Source organism: Eriocheir sinensis, unplaced genomic scaffold (assembly GCF_024679095.1).
Source record: "Eriocheir sinensis breed Jianghai 21 unplaced genomic scaffold, ASM2467909v1 Scaffold433, whole genome shotgun sequence".
NCBI classification, from domain to species: domain Eukaryota; kingdom Metazoa; phylum Arthropoda; class Malacostraca; order Decapoda; family Varunidae; genus Eriocheir; species Eriocheir sinensis.
In genome coordinates, this window is record NW_026111758.1 from 152501 (window position 1) to 174048 (window position 21548).

Below are 21548 nucleotides of genomic sequence, written 5' to 3' on the forward strand. Positions count from 1 at the left end.
ATACAGCCTGCCGAGAAAGGTGCGGAGTGAGGTTTTTGAGGGCTCTGTCTTGGGACCTCTTCTTCCTATCTGTTTATTACTTACAACATCTTGGCATTTCTGCTCCCCCTTGTCCACTGATGAGAGAAATTACTTCGTGCCAGCAACACTTTGCATGGTGTGGCCAGCTCCTGGGAACTCACAATGGATTCCTCAAAGTGTGTATTGATAGAATTCTAGTGCAGTCCTGTAGAGTGGGCATCACTGTGTGTTTCAAGCCTATTTTCTGGGTGCCATGCACATCCTCATAATAGATGCTGCTAAAGACAAGCCTGCATGGGTTTACTCCTCCGTTAGGGCCACTGTGTCCATAAGGATATTGAGCACTGGACAAATGAGCAGCCTAGTACAGATGACAGTCGTATAAGGCATATAACATGAAGAAGTGCAAGATGACTGGTTAGATGTGACAAACCAGGTGTAGATAGGGAGAGTCATGGGGTAGAATATATTTTGTAAGAGTATCAGTGGTGGAGAGCTCTGTGGTCCATGGGGAGAACAGATCATCATGGAGGGTGTGAGGTAATTCAGAATTAATCTAGGAAAAGGAAGCTGCCTCGAGAATCTCAGCAAGGAAAGAACTCCAAGTTTGAAAAACGTGACAAGAGAAGGAACGTGTACGAGGCTGAGGCTGTCTGAGAGTGAGGAGGAGGAATTCGCATGTATGTCTGCAAGTACAATGATGAGGACATACAGAAAGGTCAGATGGTTTGATAGGTGAGAGGATGCGAAAAGTATATAATGGGGAATCAGTCACTCCTCATATCCCTGTGACTGTTGGGAGAGACCACCAACTTGTTTTGCCCATCACCAATGCACTGACTCTAATAGCTTAGCATCACCTGAAAACCCTGTATTCCAAAACTTCTAAATCCACTTCCATTTTCAGTTCCTTCTACTTCACACAATCTTTGATCCACCCCATAACAGGACCTTACCAGTGCGGCTTCCTTTCCTGTACTTCAGGTCCTCAAGGTGATAGGACGTGCTCAGGTCCTCAAGGTGATATGACGTGCTCTGGCTAGCTCTTGGGTTGACCATGTCTGGTGGGATGAGTTACAGTGGTGCAGTGAAGGGAGGAGGCGGGGCCGGTGGGGGTACAGTTGGGTCTGTAAATTCTCTCTTGGAGAGAATTGAAGAGTTGGAGAGGACTGTGGAGGCCATGAGGAAGGAAAATGGAGTCCTTCGTTCATCAGGTCCTCAGACAGGCGATGTACATAGTACACCGTCACAAGATGGGGGCTGGCAGGTAGTCAAGAGCCATGGCAGCTGCTTAAGGTTGAAGAGGACCATTCCTGCGGGTGTGGAGTGCCGCAACTCCTTCCAGGCTCTCTCTGAGCTGAGGGAGAGAGTGAAGGAGCAGGAGGTGAAGGAGAGGAGGGCAGATGACAAATCCCTGCCCAGAGGTAACATTTTGGTTGTTGGGGATAGCCAGGTCAGGTTGTCAGATAGGGCCTTCTGTGCTAAAGATAGGACACGTAGGACCAGGGTGTGTTTTCCTGGGGCGGGATTAGGGATGTCAGCGACAGGGTAGAGTCGTGCATGTCAGGCGAGGGAGTCAAACCCATCGTCTGCCTGAGTGGGAGGAACGACATAGTCAGGTTAGGAAGTGAGCAGCTTCTGCGTCGCTACATGGAGGCACTTCGAAAAGTTACGTCCAAAGGCGGGGTTCCTGTGGTGTGTGGGGCTCTGCCAAGGCGACGGGTTGGTGCCATTTGACTGTCCAGGGCTATTGCATTAAACTGCAGGTTGGCAGATTATTGCAAAGTCAATGGATGGACATTTGTCGACGCCTGGGACAGTTTCTTTGGCAAGAACCACCTATACCAGAGGGACGGGGTTCACCTTTCATGGGAGGGGGTACACATCTTGTATGATGCCCTTGAACGTGGATTGGGGGCCCTGCAGGGTTTTTTAGGGTAAGTAAGAAGGGGCCTAAGATGGCAATACCAAGTGGGAGCACTAAATGTAGTAATAATAATAGGGTAAGGCAAGGGGTAGGTCTAAATGTGTACTATACAAACAGTAGAAGTATTAGGAATAAGATAGATTTATTGAGGGGAAAGGCGTGCGTAGAGAAATTTGATATGATAGCGATCACAGAGTCATGAATAAACACTGCAGACAGACACTTTCTCCCAGAATTAGAGATTGAAGGGTATAAGTTACTCCACCAAGATCGAATAGGCAGGAAGGGGGGTGGGGTCGCACTCTTCATCAGGGACAATCTTAAGTGTGTCATTAACAACTCAGTCAAGGAAGATAGCAATACAGAATCCTCTGGGTAGAAACAATAGGTAGAAAGGAGAAGCTTGTCATCGGAGTACTTTACAGACCGCCCAACCTTACCAGGGACAGTAGCCAACCCCTTTTACAAGAAATTAGTAGGGCGTCAAGATATAGGAATGTGTGTGTAATTGGGGATTTCAGTTATAGGAACATAAAGTGGGATACTTTATCCGGAGATCAAGAGGCACAGGATTTGTTAGACGTGATACAGGATAGTTTCCTTAAGCAGTTAATTAGAACACCAACGAGGGAAGAAAATATTTTGGATTTGTTGTTAACTAATAGAGAGGACAAAATAAGCAACATTGAGGTTGGAGATTCATTAGGTAACAGTGATCATAAGGAAATTAGATTTAATGTTAAATGAGAGGATAGAGTCAGCAGTAACAACACATTAATACCCGACTTCAGGAAGGCAGACTATGAGGGCTTAAGAAAGCAGCTGCAAAGGCTTAGGGCAGTAACTTGGAGGGCGAGTACAATAGTCTGGTCAGGGAGATTAAACTAGGACAGAAACAGTTTATACCTCACAGGGAAGTCAGGTCAACAGGTAATTACCCGCGATGGATGACAGAAAGGCTAAAACTGAAATAGGAAGGAAAGAGGACTATATGTTAGAATTAAAAGTGGGGAAACTCACCTAAGTGATATTTACAACGATTTAGATAGAGCAGTAAAGAAGAACACACGTATGGCAAAACGTAATTATGAGATTAGAATTGCCAGGGAAGCAAAGACCAATCCGAAGGGCTTCTTTCAGCTTTATAAGACCAAGGTTAGGGATAAGATAGGGCCGCTTAAGTCAGGAGAATCACTGATTGATAGTGATGAGGAAATGAGCGAGGCGTTAAATAGATATTTCTTAACCGTATTTACCAAAGAAGGAGTAGATGATATACCTCAGGGAGAACAGATCTACGGGGGAGAAGAGGTAGAAGAATTAACCGACATCAACATAAGTAGGGAGCTCGTGATTAGACAGATAGATAGACTTAAAGTCACTAAGGCGCCAGGGCCAGATGAACTTTTCCCCAGGGTAATAAAGGAATGTGAAACTGAAATAAGTGGGCAGTTAACAGAAGTATTTAGGAAGTCACTAGACACAGGGGTGGTGCCTGTTTCATGGAGGCAGGCACACGTTATTCCAATATTTAAGAAGGGTGACAAATCTTCTATGGAGAACTATAGGCCGATTAGTTTGACGTCAGTTATAGGTAAAATGATTGAGTCAATAATAGCTGATAGTATTAGGGACCATATTGACAGACATAATTTAATTCACGACTCACAGCATGGGTTTATTAAAGGAAAGTCGTGCCTCACTAATCTTTTATCCTTTTACAATAGAGTATACGAGGCAGCTGACAATGATGAGAGCTATGATGTGGTTTATCTTGATTTTAGTAAGGCCTTCGATAAGGTACCTAACCAGAGACTTAAATAAAGTCAGGGCTCATGGGATAAGAGGGAAGGTATCTGATTGGATTAAGGCGTGGATTAGCGACAGGAAACAGAGGGTTACCATTAACGGTAAAAAATCCAAATGGGGTAATGTTACCAGTGGGGTTCCTCAAGGTTCAGTTTTAGCCCGCTTTTATTCATTATATACATCAATGACATAGAGAATGGGATAACTAGTGACATAGGCAAATTTGCAGATGACACCAAAATAGGACGCACTATTAGGAAAAGGGGAGGATGCTAGAGCACTGCAGGAGGATCTCAACAAACTGTCAGCTTGGTCAGAGAAATAAGAACATAAGAACATAAGAACGCAGGAGTCTGCAATAGGCCGGTAGGCCTGTACGAGGCAGCTCCTTTGACCCTAAGCTCCCGTGTATCTAACCCCACCTAATATCGCTGTCCATGAATTTATCTAGTCTATTTTTTAATGTGACAATTGTATTGGCACTCACCACGTGACTGCTAAGCCTATTCCACTCATCCACCGCCCTATTTGTAAACCAATTTTTGCCTGTGTCCCTGTTGAATCTGAATTTATCCAGTTTAAACCCATTACTTCGTGTCCTACCCGGTTCTCTTACCAACAAAACCTTATGAATGTCTCCCTTATTAAAGCCCTTCATCCATTTATAAACCTCGATCATGTCTCCACGCACCCTTCGCCTTTCTAGAGAATGCAAGTTTAACTGTTTGAGTCTTTCCTCGTATGGCAAGTTTCTCAACCCCTGAATCATCTTAGTCATCCTCCTCTGTACCGATTCTAAAATTTTGATATCCATTCTGTAGTAAGGTGACCAGAACTGAACCGCATAGTCAAGATGAGGTCTAACTAATGCTAAATATAGTTTGAGGAAGACTTCGGCGCTTCTGTTGCTTACGCTCCTTGAAATAAATCCCAGTACCCTATTTGCTCGATTTCTAGCTTGAATGCATTGTGCCCTTGGACGGAGATCAGAGCTCACTAAGACCCCTAAATCCCTCTCGCACCCAGACCTGCTTATGAGAGTGTCATTTAAGCAATAGTTATGTGAGGGGTTGTTCCTACCTACACTCAGAATACTGCACTTCCCTACATTAAACTCCATCTGCCATTTATCCGCCCAGTCATACAATCTGTTGAGTTCACCCTGGAGAATACTAGCGTCCTGATCCGACTCAATTGCTTTACCAATCTTGGTATCATCTGCAAATTTACTAACATCACTACTAATTCCTGTATCTAAGTCACTGATATGCCAGATGAATTTTAACATCAAGTGTAGCATACTTAGTGTAGGAACACGCAACCCATTACACGGGTATAGCTTAGACTCCACAGCAATAGGCAGGTCTGAGTGTGAAAGGGATTTGGGGGTGTTAGTGAACTCTGACCTAAAACTAAGGAAGCAATGTATTAGTGCGAGGAATAGGGCTAACAGGGTATTAGGCTTTATTATTAACAGGACGGTAACCAACAGGAGTGCAGAGGTCATCCTCAGACTCTATTTAGTGTTAGTTAGGCCACACTTAGATTATGCTGTCCAGTTTTGGTGCCCACACTACAGAATGGACATCAACTTGCTAGAATCAGTTTAGAGGAGGATGACCAAGATGATTCAGGGGCTGAGGAACCTCCCATATCAAAATAGGCTGAAACATCTAAACTTACATTCACTAAAGAGACGAAGAGTGTGGGGAGATCTGATAGAAGTATTCAAATGGGTCAAGGGTTACAACAAAGGCGATATAAGTAAAGTACTGAGAATTAGCCAGCAGGAGAGAACTCGCAGTAATGGATTTAAATTATAAACGTATAGATTTAAGAGAGATATAGGCAAGCATTGGTTTAGTAATAGGGTGGTGGGGGAATGGAATTGACTCAGAAATCACATAGTTAGTGCAGGGACGATAGCTTGTTTTAGGAGTAGACTGGATAGCTACATGGACGAGGATGACAGGTAGCAGTGAGGTGTGGGTGCAGTAAGGAGACATGGTACTGGAGCGTACGCCCGTACCGAAGGTAAACGAGGATCAAGCCTCTACCTGTAACCCCTGAAACTACACCTCATCCATCGTGGGTAGTGGGAGGGATTCTGGAGCTGCCCTGTGTAGGCCGCCCGGCCTCTTGCAGTTTCCCTATGTTCTTATGTTCTTCTTATGGACTAGCTGTGATATTCCTCCCACCATCACTGTTCCTCTAATAAGCTTATTCTAGACCAGACCTAAACCAGAAGAAGCAAAAAGGAATCAGTCAAATTTACCACAGAGATTGTTGATGGTGGGAGGAGGAGCAATGTTCGGGTTCATCAGGTCCTTATGTTATGGGCAGCACCTCCGGGCAAGTGTGCCCTCTTGACATCGTGACTATTTAGACTGGCCTGGTAGCAGTCCCTGCCAAGCGTGGCGCCATGACTGACCGGTGGTACAACTCCTCACTAAGGAGGCCAGAATTTAGGCTGGTAATGCCATCAATATGTGTCTTGGTGCTTAATTAGCATTTTCAGTGTTTCTAAAACAAGAAAATGCTGTCATATATTCATGTAGGCATATCACCTGCAGATGACAGCGAGATGATCCCCAGCATTCTCAACAAGAATCCTTGGACAAAGCCTTGACTTATGATGGCTTCATCTTTAAGTTGCTTTTCATCACACAAAAAGGGAATGCACCTACCAAGACAGTAGGAATAAAATTATTGTCTGAAAATCGATCACTCCTTTATTATAAAGAAGGGCAGTTCTAATTGGTTTGAGGTAACAGTGCTACCATTGTCAAGGCCTTGACCATGTCGCTGACAAGTGTGCTTAAAAATTTGGGCACTAGATGAGTATTCTGCATAGGTGCTCATGAATAACAGGACTATCATAATTAAGCCTCCTAAATGAAAAAATGTGTTAACTCCACATCAGTTTCTGAGTCATCTGCAAAGACTGTTCTTCTATGACAGCTCAGCAAAATAGAGTCAACAAGGATACTACCAACTTCACCCAGGGAACCAGATGAAACTAGGTCTGCTCCACGTACATTTCCTGTATAAAATAATATATTATATCAGAGAGCTCTTAGATAAGCTCAACATTGGTGTATTATGCAAAACAGAAACTTATTTATTTGAGTCAGAGCTGAGCATAACTCATGTTGCAATGTCTAAGACTTCCTCAATAATTTGCGTAGCCAGTCCCCATCGTGATCACCTGAGTTGTGTTAAGCAGTTATGTACTCTGCTTCACTGATGCTATCCCACAGATAGGCATTAGCATAGTCCCTCTTAGTTATTAGCTGCTAGAAATGGAAATACACTTTACCAGTGGTTTATAGGCCTGGTCATTGGGCAACAGATAGGGGCTTTATGGATGAATCTCGGCAGTTTCTTGAGCTTTTTTTTTTCACGCCCTGTTAGATACATCAGTAATCTCCTGCATCATCCTCTCACTTTCTGCCGACAACACCATATCATATGTAAACAGGCCTGCCACTGTGTCTCACATCACACACCCTTAATTGTCTCACACCCTCACCAACACAAAATCTCTTCACTCAGCTCCTATTTCCAGCATCCAGAGGCACTCACATCCTTGTAAAAATATGTTATCCCTTCACCAAATACACTCCCACTTCATATATCTACATCATATCCTATAAACCCTTCCTGTCAAATGCATCATAGGCTTTGTCGAGGCCCGTGAAGGCAGCAGACAGCTGCCTCTCCTGCTGTAGGATACTCCCCCACTATAACTCTCACTCTAAAAATTTGATCCCTGCATTCCCTCTCTTCCCAAAAACCCACTTGTTCACTGCTAACACTTTTAATAATAGTTTTCATCATCGCTGAAGTATAATAAGTTTTCTTTGCTGCTCGACTAACTGATGTTAGCGTGTTTCTGTATTTCTTACAAGTACACTCATACACAAGAGGACACTTGGCATACAATTTTTGCATTGCATTTCGTTGTCTTATTGGATTTTCAATTGCTACTCTTTATAAGGTTTACCCAAATGCTTGTTCTTGATTACATATTATTTAACAGGAAATATATTATTGTAAATAGTTAGAAAGTTTTCCATGTGTATCAAAGTCATCGTTGACATTTAAATCATTAACACCAGTGTTCCATTGGTGGTTTATTAAGTCAGCTTTGAATTTCTTAATCGAATCCTCATCAAATTATTTTTAACTATTGTGTGATCGTAAGATGCACTACTTCGAGTACTGACTGAACTGAAAACTGGAAAATGATCACTGAAAGAAGAAGGTAATATGCCCCTTGTCGTGTAGTGTTGTAAATCATTTGTCCGTATGTGATCAATTAAAGTTGCTGAAGTGTTGGTTACTCTGGCTGGCTCAGGTATCGCCGGAAGACCGAGCGCGCATAAAGAAGGTTCACAAGATTCTGAACATTGGCTTGCTTGTGGTTCAACAGACTGAGATTAAAATCCCCCGGGATATACAGCACAGCACATTCGCTTCCGAAACTACTTCTAGAATATTCTCAAGTGATAATAATTACTCGCCAGTTCTTCCATTTGGTGGCCTGCATAACATACCAACGCCGGTGTTGGTGATAATCCAGTACCCACAAAAAGTGACGACACAAATCAACAACAAATAAATAATAGGAGCAAAACAGTTTCATCCTCACACTACTCAGAAACGAGGAAAAGGAATATGAGCAGGTGTGGCACGATAAGCGTCCCGTTGAAAAAACACAAACATTGGCAGCAGCGACTCTGCAGGAACGACGGGTGTTGGGGACCGTCGCGCGAGTACCCGGGGAACACTACTGTCCACTGTGTGCCGCGTGTGGCCAGGCGGGGACACACGACAGGCAGTGTGTGTGTGTGTGTGTGTGTGTCATCTCCGTGCAAGGACGGGCGGCAGACTCACCACACACCCACAGCCTCCTGCCAGACTTCTATAGTATGACAGCCAAGTTCCCTGACCACCATGACAGCCTGAACAAGGCCTAGCGGGGCATGCCTAAGCCTAGGGTAAGCTGATCCCACGAGGGGAAGGTAATGATGGAGTGTGTGACCGGCATGGCCAAGACGCCCCCGGCCCTTGGTGTTCCTCCAGTATCACACCCGCCGCCCCGCGGGGCTGCTGGGCACCTTACTGAGGTGCCTTGTACTGCTGCTCAGCTTTTTACATAACCATTCCCTGCAGAAACAGTTAAATGGGTGCCTGCTGTTCCTGTTGAGTGGGTGGAGCATGACACACGCCAGGGGTCAAGGGGGAACAAAGGTAATGCCCCCCTAAGGAGGTGCTGTGTCAGATTTGGATATTTTAAACCAAGGAAGGGTTGACGGGGACAAAGTCCCACCCAGCAGGTAATGTTAAATTTGAATAGATCTGTTAAGTTTAGTGGTGGGGTGCAGTGCAATGACTTGCACAGTGTTGTTCTTCAGTAAATATCAGCAGTGCAGTGCTCAGTCTTGTGTAGTATTGCACTCATGCCGGTGCACAAGTGCAAAATTAGTAGTTACACCTGCACAGCAAAATTACCTTGATCTTGATCTTGATTTATAATGCGCAGGGCACCCATTCAGGTGCATAACATGCATGTTTGTGTTGGCTGTTGGGGGACGGGGGAGCTGGGTGTGTGGGGGAGGGAAGTGAATCAAGTGTAATTGTTTGTGTTGGTGTGTTGTGGTGACAAGTGAGTGTGTATTTGTTTTCTGAATGAGTCTATTGTACCGCAGTCTAAAATCTGTTGAGGGAGGCTGTTCCAGTCACATATGGTGCGTGGAAAGTATGAGTGCTTGTATGCGTCAGTGTTAGTGTGATATGTTTGGTATTTATGTGTGTGTGTGTTACGAGTACGTTGACTGTTTGCGTTGTGTAAGTATGTGTGTGGGTCAATGTCAGTGTGAGTGTTTGTGATCTTGTATATCAGTGTAAGTCTGTGTGCTTGTCTGCGTATGTGAAGAGGTTCCATGTTTATCTGTTGTTTGATCTGTGTTGTGATGCCAGGCGTTCAAGTGTAATTGTTTGTAATGAACCTAGCTGCCTTGGTGTTGATTTGTTCTAGCCTATCAATGTTTCTGTGTGTGTAAGGATCCCACTCTGTGGAGCAGTATTCCAGTGTTGGTCTCACAAGTGTGTCATAAGCTACCTAGTGCTTGTGCAAGGTCCTTTCTTGGTTGCAATGCCTACCACTTGTTATTGTATATTATTTTTGATAAATTTTTGATATGCTTTACAAGGGTATAGATATTGGTTATCATGTCAGGCTTTGATGGGTTTGTATTCACCCTAGAAAACATGGAGTGGCAGCACACGGGGTAATTTTTGATATGCTTTACAAGGGTATAGATATTGGTTATCATGTCAGGCTTTGATGGGTTTGTATTCACCCTAGAAAACATGGAGTGGCAGCACACGGGGTAATTTTTGATAAATCCCTGTGATCCACTTTGCAATGTTTATAGATATTGGTTATTACCTATCTGTTAGGCATTTATCCCCACAATAATGTGTCCTCAAGGCTCTGTTTTGTGACACTTGAATTTCTACATTTAAAATTATTGAAAATGACCCCATATCAAAAACCTTGGGCAAATATTGCCTCTGAAATAAATCTTAACCAGTTGATGAAGGTGAACCTTTGTGTTGCAGGATGACGGAAGACACGCCCCAGAGGAAGACGTCAGCCAGGAATCCCTGCGCGGTCAGCCTCTTGCTGGGGGTGCGGCAGCGGCAGCAACCGATGGCAAGTCTGGAGTCATCCACCGCCCTATTTGTAAACCAATTTTTGCCTGTGTCCCTGTTGAATCTGAATTTATCCAGTTTAAACCCATTACTTCGTGTCCTACCCGGTTCTCTTACCAACAAAACCTTATGAATGTCTCCCTTATTAAAGCCCTTCATCCATTTATAAACCTCGATCATGTCTCCACGCACCCTTCGCCTTTCTAGAGAATGCAAGTTTAACTGTTTGAGTCTTCCCTCGTATGCCAAGTTTCTCAACCCCTGAATCATCTTAGTCATCCTCCTCTGCACCGATTCTAACATTTTGATATCCATTCTATAGTAAGGTGACCAGAACTGAACCGCATAGTCAAGATGAGGTCTAACTAATGCTAAATATAGTTTGAGGAAGACTTCGGGGCTTCTGTTGCTTACGCTCCTTATGTTGCTTACGCAAGGCAAAGAGGAAGAGGGAGAGAGAGAGGGGGTTGAGAGGGAAAGAAAAGGAAGCAGGGAGGAAGGGAGAGGGAGGCAAAGAAAGGGAAAGGAAGGAGGGGAAAGGAGAGTTAAGGGAAGGGAGGGAGTGAAGGAGATGTGAGGGAGGTTGGGAACATTAGGAAATGCCTTTGTACTGCAGTGGACCAATAATAATGGCTGAGGAGGAGGAGGAGAAGGAAGAGGGAGGGATGTACACCTTTCATAGGAAGCTCAGTCACAGCAAACAGGAGTCACTGAGGAGCTCTGTGCCTTGTCTTCAGAGGCCGTGGTGCTGAGTGAGTCTCCGAGGCTGTGTCTGGTGTGTGACGAGCAGGTGGAGCAACACGCAGCCTTACGGAAGGGTAAGTGCACTACACACTAAGGTGTTTTTTCATTCACAGACAAAACATAATGAAGATAGTCTAAGTACTCTGATGTACCTGAGGCAGCTCTTGGTACCTCCCAGGACTTTCTCTGCCTCTGTGGTGGATAGTGGAGTGTTTCCCATGTGGTATTAGTGTGCTGGATATCCCTTCACTGGTAGCCTGGTAACATACACTCCCAGGACTTTCTCTGCCTCTGTGGTGGATAGTGGAGTGTTTCCCATTTGGTATTAGTGTGCTGGATATCCCTTCACTGGTAGCCTGGTAACATACACTCCCAGGACTTTCTCTGCCTCTGTGGTGGATAGTGGAGTGTTTCCCATTTGGTATTAGTGTGCTGGATATCCCTTCACTGGTAGCCTGGTAACATACACTCCCATGTCTTTTTCTGCCTCTGTGGTGGATAGTGGAGTGTTTCCCGTGTGGTATTGGTGTGCTAGATATCCCCTCCCAGGGTGCAGGACTTTACATTTTTCTTCATTGAATTGTAGCAGACATTTTCGTTCCACTCCTGTAGCTTGGTGAGGTCTGTCTTCTGGCTGGAAATCTGCAGCCAAGGGGTTAACAAGTGTGCTGCACCTTCATGGGACCCTTTTTTGGAATTACTTTTACACAGACATTGTTGCAGTTTGAGAATGCTGCTCACTGGTCGCTTGCTTCATGTCCTACTCTCTGACCCTCACCGGACCTGCCTTTGACGTGAGAGCTCTTCATGTCCAAATACTATGCCTAGATAGATAGATAGAGAGACAGATAGATAGTGTGATAGGTAGGTACTCCCAGTTATCTCCTGACATTTGCTGTATTACCTTTCATGAATTGATAAGTTTATCTGTACTGTGTTCATTGACCTGGTAGTGAAGATGTCAGATGGAGTCTTTCAATGCTGCATCTTTTAAGGTTAATCAGATGATGACAACTATGAGCCAGGTGCCCAGAGTTTGTTTTTTCCCAAATAAATGAACAGCTATTTCGAGAGAGGTTGTTTCCCTCAACAGACAGGAACCATTCAGGAAAAGGGAGAGAAGGAAGAGGGAGAGGAAAGAAATGCAATGCAGTTTGCTTACTGTGAGACAAACAGAATAAATGGACATAACAACAGCATCAGCAAGGTTGTGTTAAAGGGAGGTAAAGTAGATAGAGTCCGTCCTTTCTCCCCCCAAAAATACATAGACACATTACATGGACCAGGAACAATTTTGGCACAATATTTTACTTATCCATAATTGCCTAAGTGGCCAAAAGAGAGATCAGTTTCAGAAGGAGAGGTGTCTTGATTGTTCTAAATACCTATTCAAACACATGTTAACCAACTTGAAATAGTGCTCCAGCCCTCACTTGGAAAGAAAGGAAGGAAGGAAGGAAAAGGAGGCCTGGAAAGATGGTAGGAAGGAGGAGGAGAAAGAGGAATAATTAAATGGAGAAAGAAGGGAAGAGTCCAAGGAAATTTAAGGAAAGAAGGAATGATAAAAAGGAAACTAGGCTGGCAGAGAGAGAGAGAGAGAGAGAGAAGAGAAACCCTTGATTCAGCTATTTTGCCATCCTGTGTCTTTCCTCCCAGCTACAAATCAGAAAATTGACCCTCGAGTGCTAAGTCCTCTGAGTATTTTTCTCCCCACACTGGTGCCAAGTATTGCATTTTCATTCATTCACAATTACCTGACACTTTTTCTTTTCCTGTTATGATTCCCAGTGATCAATGTCTAGATCCACACAGCCCTGTCCAGCACATGAAGGTTCACCCTGCTATCCAAGCTCCCAATGCAAGAATCAGTTATGGTCCTCAGCTCTAGTATTTCATCGTCCAGTGTCCTTCCTCCCAGCCACAGTTCAGGAGGAAGAAGTCGTGTTTACTAAAGCCACAGTGTTTTTCTTGTGTTGTTTCAGAGTGGTATGGGTGACGCAGAGGCTCTCACTCAGGTGGTGCTGCCCGTGGCCTACCAGTTCAACCCACAGCTGGTCCTGGTCACTGCCAGCCTTGATGCTGGTGCGGGGACCCACTTGGAGGTTGGTGGATGGTGTCACTATCTGTATGACTACCTGCTGCTGCCTCTTTCTCTTTTTCTGTCACTATCTGCTCAGTTCAGTTCAGTTCTCTCTCCATAATTATATTTTCAGTTCATGGTCGGGAGTTTTGGCTTCATAACAGCACTCCCTGGTGCACTCCTTCACTGTTTGGGTTTCTTGTTTTCCTCTCTTTATTCCTTTAGTGTTCTTTCTTATCCAAAATTTCTCTGTTGTTCTTTTTTGCTTTTTTTATTTATTTATTTATTTATTTTTATCTGCCTTAATAACACATCTTCAGGGGCTGCCATGTGTATGCAATGAAGCATTTTGTAGTCTCCTTATATTGTATCCTGATGTATTGTCATCTCAGACCATTGCATTCCATAGTGAAGAATTCCCTTCCTCTTCCTCACCCCCATTCCTCCCTTCATGCATCTCATACCTAAAGTAACACACCCTAACCATTGCATTCCATATTGAAGGACTCCCTTTCTCTTCCTCCTCCCTTATTCCTCCCTCCATGCATCTCATACCTAAAGTAACAGCCTCACACACACTCCCAGGTTGCCGGGTGAGTCCTGGTTGCTGTGGACATATGATGGCCCTTCTGTCTGGCCTGGCCGAGGGCCGCATGGTTCTGGCACTGGAGGGCGGCTTCAACCTCACCACCATCAGCTGCTGCACGACGCTGTGTGCCAAGGCCTTGCTGGGGGACCCGCTGCCCCCCCCTTGAGCCCCAGCTGGTGCCCAACAAGAGTGCCGTGCAGACCATCAATGACGTCATCCGTACCCACAGCCGCTACTGGCCGGCGCTCTGCCTCAAGGTGAGTGTGGGGGTCTTTAATCCGACCACTACAATTGGCACGGATTTGGCCTTCACTGGTAGCCTGGTAACATACAGTCCCAGGTCTTTCTCTGCCTCTGTGGTGATAGTGGAGTGTTTCCCATGTGGTATTGGTGTGCTGGATATCCCCTCCCAAGGTGCAGGACTTTACATTTTTGTTCAGTGAATTGTAGCAGACACTTTTTGTTCCATTGCTGTAGCTTGGTGAGGTCTTCTTGTAGGAAATCCAGTCAAGGGGTTAAGGGGCAGGACTGGTGAAAGTTATCCCTCATGTCCTGCTGGTGTGTTCTGTGCCTGGTAGTGTTGTCAGTACATAATATAGAAAGCTGCCTCATTTCCAGAACTATATATTGGACATGTATTAGTTAGATCTCTCAAAACATTTCTTCAGTTCTCAGTGGCTATAGATATTGTTGTTGTCAGACAGTAAGAAGAAAACACATTATCCTCTCTATGTTTTGCAGTCTTTTCTTGTGGTTTGAGTCCTTGTGGTGCCTGACCCTGGGCAAGGTTACTTTCTTTACTGCCCTCACACTGCTCCTTGCCTCCCTGGAGCAGAGTCAGGGAGAGGTTGTCTACATCTACCATCAGTATAATAGCCTTGGTGATTAGTAGAAGATAATAGAAGGAATAGAAGGTTAATTTTGATTTATATTAGTTTTTTTCATAATATCTCTTCTTCCTTCTCCTCCTCCTCTCTCTCATTCTTCCTCCCTCTCTCTTCCTTTCTTCCTCCCTTTCCCTCTCCTCTCTCTCTTCCTTCATTACATTCTTCACCCATTCCTCCTCTCCTCTCCCCTCCAGGATTTATACCTCATCCAAATCTCTCCTTATATTAGAATCGCTTCTCTTTCCTTCCCTCCCTCCTCCTCCTCCTTCTCCCTCTCCTCCCACTCTCTTCCATACCTTTCATTATCCACCTTTTCCCTTCTCTTTCCTTCCCTCCCTCCTCTCCTCCTTCTCCCTCTCCCTCCCACTCTAGCTTCCATTCCCTTCTTTATCCCCCTTTTCTCTACTCTCCTTCCCTCTCCTCCTCCCTCACTCTCTCTTCCATTCTCTTCTTTATCCACCTTTTCCCTCTTTCCTTCCCTCCCTCCTCCTCCTCCTTCTCCCTATCCCTCCCACTCTCTCTTCTATTCCCTTCTTTATCCACCTTTTCCCTTCTCTCTCTCTCTCCACCACTCTTTACTTCTCTCTCCTCCCTCACTCTGTCTCCCTTGGTCCACTCTGTTCTCTCTCTCTCCTTCCCTCCATGCCTCCCTCTCCTTCCTCCTCCTCTTCTAGATTTGGATAGTAATATGTTTTAATGTATTGCAGAAAGAAGAAGAAGAAAAGAAGAGAAGGAGAGGGTATATGTCTGTGTGTGTGTTATATGGACAAAATTTAAACTGATTTCTTTCAACATATATTTTATTATTATTATTGAAAGACAAACTTTTCTTCTTCACTTCCTCCTTCTTCTTCTTCTTCTCTTTCATCTTCTTCTTCTCTTTCATCTTCTTCTTCATCTTTTGTCGGGGTTCTGATAGGAAGAGAAATAATAAAAATAATGAGAAAGAATTAGCTCTATAGAGAAAGAGGGGGGGGGACCCATATATGTGTCTGTGGGGGTTGTCAACATACTGTGGGGGTCATCCTGAGAGAGAGAGAGAGAGAGAGAGAGAGAGAGAGAGAGAGAGAGAGAGAGAGAGAGAGAGAGAGAGAGAGAGAGAGAGAGAGAGAGAGAGAGAGAGAGAGAGAGAGAGAGAGCGAGCACAGCCTTCTGTCTCTTTCTCTTCCTTCTCCTTATTCTTTCTCTCTTTCTACTACTACTACTACTACATTTCCTCAGTAGTTAGTCAGTCACTGTGTGTGTTTGTGTGTGTGTATCTCAATCTCAGAAGTGCCTCCATCTGTCCCTGCTGTGGCACTCTCACTCTTCAATTCCTCTTCTTCTATCTCTTTAAATCTTCACTTATATACCCATGCAGTCTTCTCCTCTTCCTTCTTCTTCTCACTTTCCCTGACAGTCCCTCTCTCAAGCCTTCCCTCATACACTCTCTTCACAAACCCATTCTCATCACATGTCCAAACCATATCGGCACAGCACACTCCACTCCTTTCGCTGCCACACCCACACCAAACCGCTCATACACGCTTCATTCTGTCTCATCCTGACACACCACACACACCTCTTGTATAACACCTTTCCACTGCATGTATATCCCCTTGCTCTGCTGCGTGTCATGTACAGTACTTGGCTAAAGCTGTTTCTTGATCCCCTCTTGGTCTCCGTGCTCACACTTCTTCCCTTCCTAACTCTGCCCTTCGCTGCTCTCTTCCTGACCTCACCTCCCTGTGGATCTGGCCGCCCTAAACTCATCTATATTCCTGCACTATTCACTTCTCTCCCTCCCACGTTCCCATTCATTACAGTTTATTTATCTCCTCATTCCCTCTCACTAGCACTCCATTTCTTGTTACAATTGTCACTTTTCTCCCCTATTTCTCTCCCATTTATCTTGGTGTGTGTGTGTGTGTACCTCCTGTAATAATAAAATAATGTAGGAATGCTCAATAAAAATAAATTACAAATATATATTACTATTATTATTACCATTGTTATTATCATTAGACCCAAGAAGGAGGAAGAGGGATAGAGAGAAGGGAAAGGAAGGAAGAGGAGGAGGGAGGGAGAGGAAGGAGGCAAGGGAAAGGGAGAAGAGAAGAGAAGAAGGGAAGGAAGGTGAGGAAGGAAGAGAAGAAGAATGAAGGAAGGGAAGAAGATATGAGAAAGGAGGAGAGATGGAGGAGGAGGAGGAGGAGGAGGTCATAATCTATCTTCCTCTGCACCGTGAACCTAAAAGAACACTTCTTATGACCCTCCCTGCCCTCCTTTTTGGCCTTTGGGAACAGCTGATGTGCGGGGCAAATGCTTCCGACCTTAGGAGGGAGGTGAAAGGGAGGAGAAGAACTGGAGAGGAGGAGATAAAATGGAGAAGTGGAGGAGAAAGGGGAAGACCAGCAGCAAGAAGACATGAAATAATGACAAGAAATATTAAGGAAAGAGGAAAACAAAAGTAACGAGGAAAAATAACAGGTTAGGGAAAGAAAACAAGGAAAGTAACAAATAAAAAAGTTAAGAAAAACTGAAATAAAACAAGAATATTAAGTAAAGGAAATAAAGAAAAGGACACTGGCCGAATCACTCCCCCAGCCGCCCCTGAGGCCTTAACACACACACACACACACACACACAATAATTCCCTAAACAGACCCCACAGTTACAGGGCCAATGCAACATGTTTTCAGCCCCCAAACAGCCCCTTCCAAGCCCTCTAGTGTGCCCAGACCTTCCTGTAGAGGCCAGGGCAGCTCAACAGACTCTAGCCCCAGCCCAGGGACGGGTTTTAATAACACTAACAGACGTATTTTGACAACAATGACAGTCACCAAGAACCTGTAGAGTGGACAGGAGGAGGAGAGCGGAGGGAAGGAAGGGAGCAGAGGAGGAGGAGCAGAGAAAGAAAAATTGAAAGAGGAGGAGAAGGAAGAAATGATGATGAAAAGATGGAAGAAAATAAAGAAAATAAAAGGAGAAAAAATGAATAAAAAAGAAATTATGTGCTATTTTTTACCTTTGTTCCTAAGTCTTCTTCCTCTTCTTTTTCTTCTTCTTCTTCATCTCATTCCATGGAAGAAGTTAAGTTGAATTAGTATTCGTATACTAAAAATAAGAAAACTGTGTTTCCCTGCCTCCCTGATACGTTCCCTGCCTTCTAGCACTATAGTCCTGCCGCCTCGTCCTGCCTCCCTGTTATATGTTTAAGGCCGAGATTTTTCTCTCTTTTCTACTACACCCGGTCCCACACGTCCTCTGCGTGTATTGAAACACACGAGACATTAATCAAGACAAGGAGAGGGTTTTGTTGGCTGCCCGGGATTGAACCTGTGACCAGCGTGACGGGAGAGCCACTACCTTACCAGTCGGCCAAAGAGGTACCCCGCTGGCTGAGTGGGTTATGGGAGGCTTGCCCGTCAGGCCTAGTCGCTGCACTACATATGCATTAAAACAACTCTGAAAACAATTACAATTACGAAGAAAAGAATGGAATTGACGACATTCCCTCATCACATCTTAATCCTCCCTTTCAATGCCTCCCTCATGTATTCCCTCCCTCTCCACACTGTAACAGGCAAGTGACAAGGGCCAGGAGGAGGAGGAGGAGGAATTAGTGATAAGGGAAGGCATGCCTGACACCACAAAACCTCAAAACTGCCAACTCTTTGAATAAGCTGAAAAACTAAAATACTGGAGCCTACATTATTCCATCACCTCCTCTCCATCTCCTGGTTCCTTCCGTCCAGGAGAGAGCAGCGGAGTTCCTTGAGCAGGCCCTTCCACTTGTAAACCTGGGACTTCTTGGACGTGAGGCATCTTGGACAGCTCTGTGGTGAGGTGCTCAGGCTGGGGAGGAGGAGAAATGTGTAGGGAATGTGTTGGGGGAGGGAGGGGAGAGGGGAAGGGAGGAGGGGAAGGAGGAGAGAAGAGAAGCTAGCAAGATTTTACTGTATATTAACCAGACATGGGGCGATTACTTATGTTATGTAATCAATTACGATTATGATTACTTCATATTTTCACGATTGCGATTACAATTACAATAAAATTAAGTGTAATCAATTACGATTACGATTATATGATGTATTAATCATGACTACAGGAAGGAGTGAAAGGTGAACTTGCAAATTTCACACATGTACCATGCTGAATATTTAATTGGTTGAATTACTACAGATATTTAGAGTACATACTTGCTGTACGAGAAACTATTAACTAAACTTTGCTAATGTAATCACAAAAGTAATCACGATTACAGTTGTACTTTTATAATGTATTCGATTACGATTACGATTATTTTAAAAAAATAAGAGGGTAATCGATTAAGATTACTTGAAAAACTGTAAACGATTGTAATTGATTATGATTACTTGAAAAACTGTAAACGATTGTAATTGATTACGATTACTTGAAAAACTGTAAACAATTGTAATTGATTACGATTACTTGAAAAACTGTAAACAATTGTAATTGATTACGATTACTTGAAAAACTGTAAACAATTGTAATTGATTAAGATTACTTGAAAAACTGTAAACAATTGTAATTGATTACGATTACTTGAAAAACTGTAAACAATTGTAATTGATTACGATTACTTGAAAAACTGTAAACAATTGTAATTGATTACGATTACTTGAAAAACTGTAAACAATTGTAATTGATTACGATTACCCCATGTCTGATATGAACATGATTCATAACGCAGCATGACTAAGGTAAAGAAGAAGAGGATATATTAATTAACATGATTCATAACGCAGCATGACTAAGGTAAAGAAGAAGAGGATATATAAATTAACATGATTCATAACACAGCATGACTAAGGTAAAGAAGAAGAGGATATATTAAGTAACATGATTCATAATGCAGCATGACTAAGGTAAAGAGGAAGAGGATATATTAATTAACATGATTCATAACACAGCATGACTAAGGTAAAGAAGAAGAGGATATATTAAGTAACATGATTCATAACACAGCATGACTAAGGTAAAGAAGAAGAGGATATATTAAGTAACATGATTCATAATGCAGCATGACTAAGGTAAAGAGGAAGAGGATATATTAATTAACATGATTCATAATGCAGCATGACTAAGGTAAAGAGGAAGAGGATATATTAATTAACATGATTCATAACGCAGCATGACTAAGGTAAAGAAGAAGAGGATATATTAATTAACATGATTCATAACACAGTATGACTAAGGTAAAGAAGAAGAGGATATATTAATTAACATGATTCATAATGCAGCATGACTAAGGTAAAGAGGAAGAAGAACAAGAAGAAGAAGAGGAACAAGACCAGGAGCATTATCCAGGGTCTGTGTAAAGCCTTTCTCTAAGCCCGCCCTGCACGCGGAGTTGTTGGTTGTGGCGCCACACGTCTCAGAGCTGGAGGGCTTCCTGGCCCGCCGCTGCCCCTCCATCTCCGGGGCCAGGCTCTGGAGCTTCTTCTCAGCCTACTGGAGGGATTTGAGGGGAGGAAAAAGGAAATCAATCAAAGTTCTTCCTCACTAAAGATGTCACTTAATATGAACTAAATACTGGCAGCCTCTTTGCTATTTTTTGCCTTCATTAAATTCCTGGAGGGTCAGAGAGGAGGAAAAAGGAGTATGAGTAACAGCAAAGGCACAGCTCTGCCTCACCATAAGATGACATTTACAGCAGCTAAAAACACTGCGGCCAGCTTCCTAACTATTTCTGGCCTTTGTTGAATAATTCCTGGAGGGCCTGGGAGGAGGGAGGGGAGAAGGGGCAGAGGGAAAGGAGGAAAGAAGGGAACAGGAGAGAAGGAGGAAAGAAGGGAAGGAGTGGCAAAATCACAGCTCTTCCTCACCAATAGATGTCATTTATACCAACTAAAAAATGCTGGCAGGTTCCTAACTATTTCTTGCCCCCGACATATTTCTGATGCTGGCAGGTTCCCAACTATTTCTTGCCCGTGACATATTTCTGATGCTGGCAGGTTCCTAACTATTTCTTGCCCCCGACATATTTCTGATGCTGGCAGGTTCCCAACTATTTCTTGCCCGTGACATATTTCTGATGCTGGCAGGTTCCCAACTATTTCTTGCCCCTGACATATTTCTGATGCTGGCAGGTTCCCAACTATTTCTTGCCCCTGACATATTTCTGATGCTGGCAGGTTCCTAACTATTTCTTGCCCCTGACATATTTCTGATGCTGGCAGGTTCCCAACTATTTCTTGCCCCTGACATATTTCTGATGCTGGCAGGTTCCCAACTATTTCTTGCCCATGACATATTTCTGATGCTGGCAGGTTCCTAACTATTTCTTGCCCCTGACATATTTCTGATGCTGGCAGGTTCCTAACTATTTCTTGACCCTGACATATTTCTGATGCTGGCAGGTTCCTAACTATTTCTTGACCCTGACATATTTCTGAAGTGTTCTGGGGGGAGGAAAAAGGTGACAGGAGCACTGGAGAAAGTGAAGCTCTTCCTTACTAAAAGATGTTGATTAATAATAACAAAAAAATATCATTGGCAGCTGCTATGTTATTTCCTGCCTCTGTTAAATTGGTAGGGAGGAGGAAGAAGGTGGTGTGTGTGTGTGTGTGTGTGTGTGTGTGTGTGTGTGTGTGTGTGTGTGTGTGTGTGGCTGGAGGGAGGCAGCTATTAGCAAGTTCAGAACAGCAGTGACTATGAAATTAAGGCATAGAAGATAGGAATTAAAGAAGAATGAGTGTGATGGCAGTGACTTAGAGAGGACTGAGTGAAGCAAATGGCAGTCAGGACAAAATGCAGAAA

At 43.9% G+C, this 21548-nt stretch overlaps 2 long non-coding RNA genes across 3 annotated transcripts; one reads left to right on the forward strand and one right to left on the reverse strand.

Moving 5' to 3' along the window:
* The first annotated feature begins 10530 nt into the window (after positions 1 to 10530).
* On the forward strand, positions 10531 to 14137 carry LOC126992279 (uncharacterized). The gene is made up of 3 exons (XR_007746457.1): positions 10531 to 11298; positions 13207 to 13326; positions 13890 to 14137. It is a non-coding gene; the product is annotated as an uncharacterized LOC126992279 (long non-coding RNA).
* Positions 14138 to 15488: 1351 nt separating this feature from the next.
* Positions 15489 to 20707, reverse strand: LOC126992271 (uncharacterized). Of its 2 annotated transcripts, none has more exons than XR_007746453.1 (3): positions 18486 to 20707; positions 17788 to 17828; positions 15489 to 15692 (listed from the first exon to the last, which is right to left on the reverse strand). It is a non-coding gene; the product is annotated as an uncharacterized LOC126992271 (long non-coding RNA). The 2 variants fall into 2 exon arrangements; XR_007746452.1 differs by having other exon boundaries at positions 17788 to 17834.
* Between the last annotated feature and the right edge of the window lie 841 nt (positions 20708 to 21548).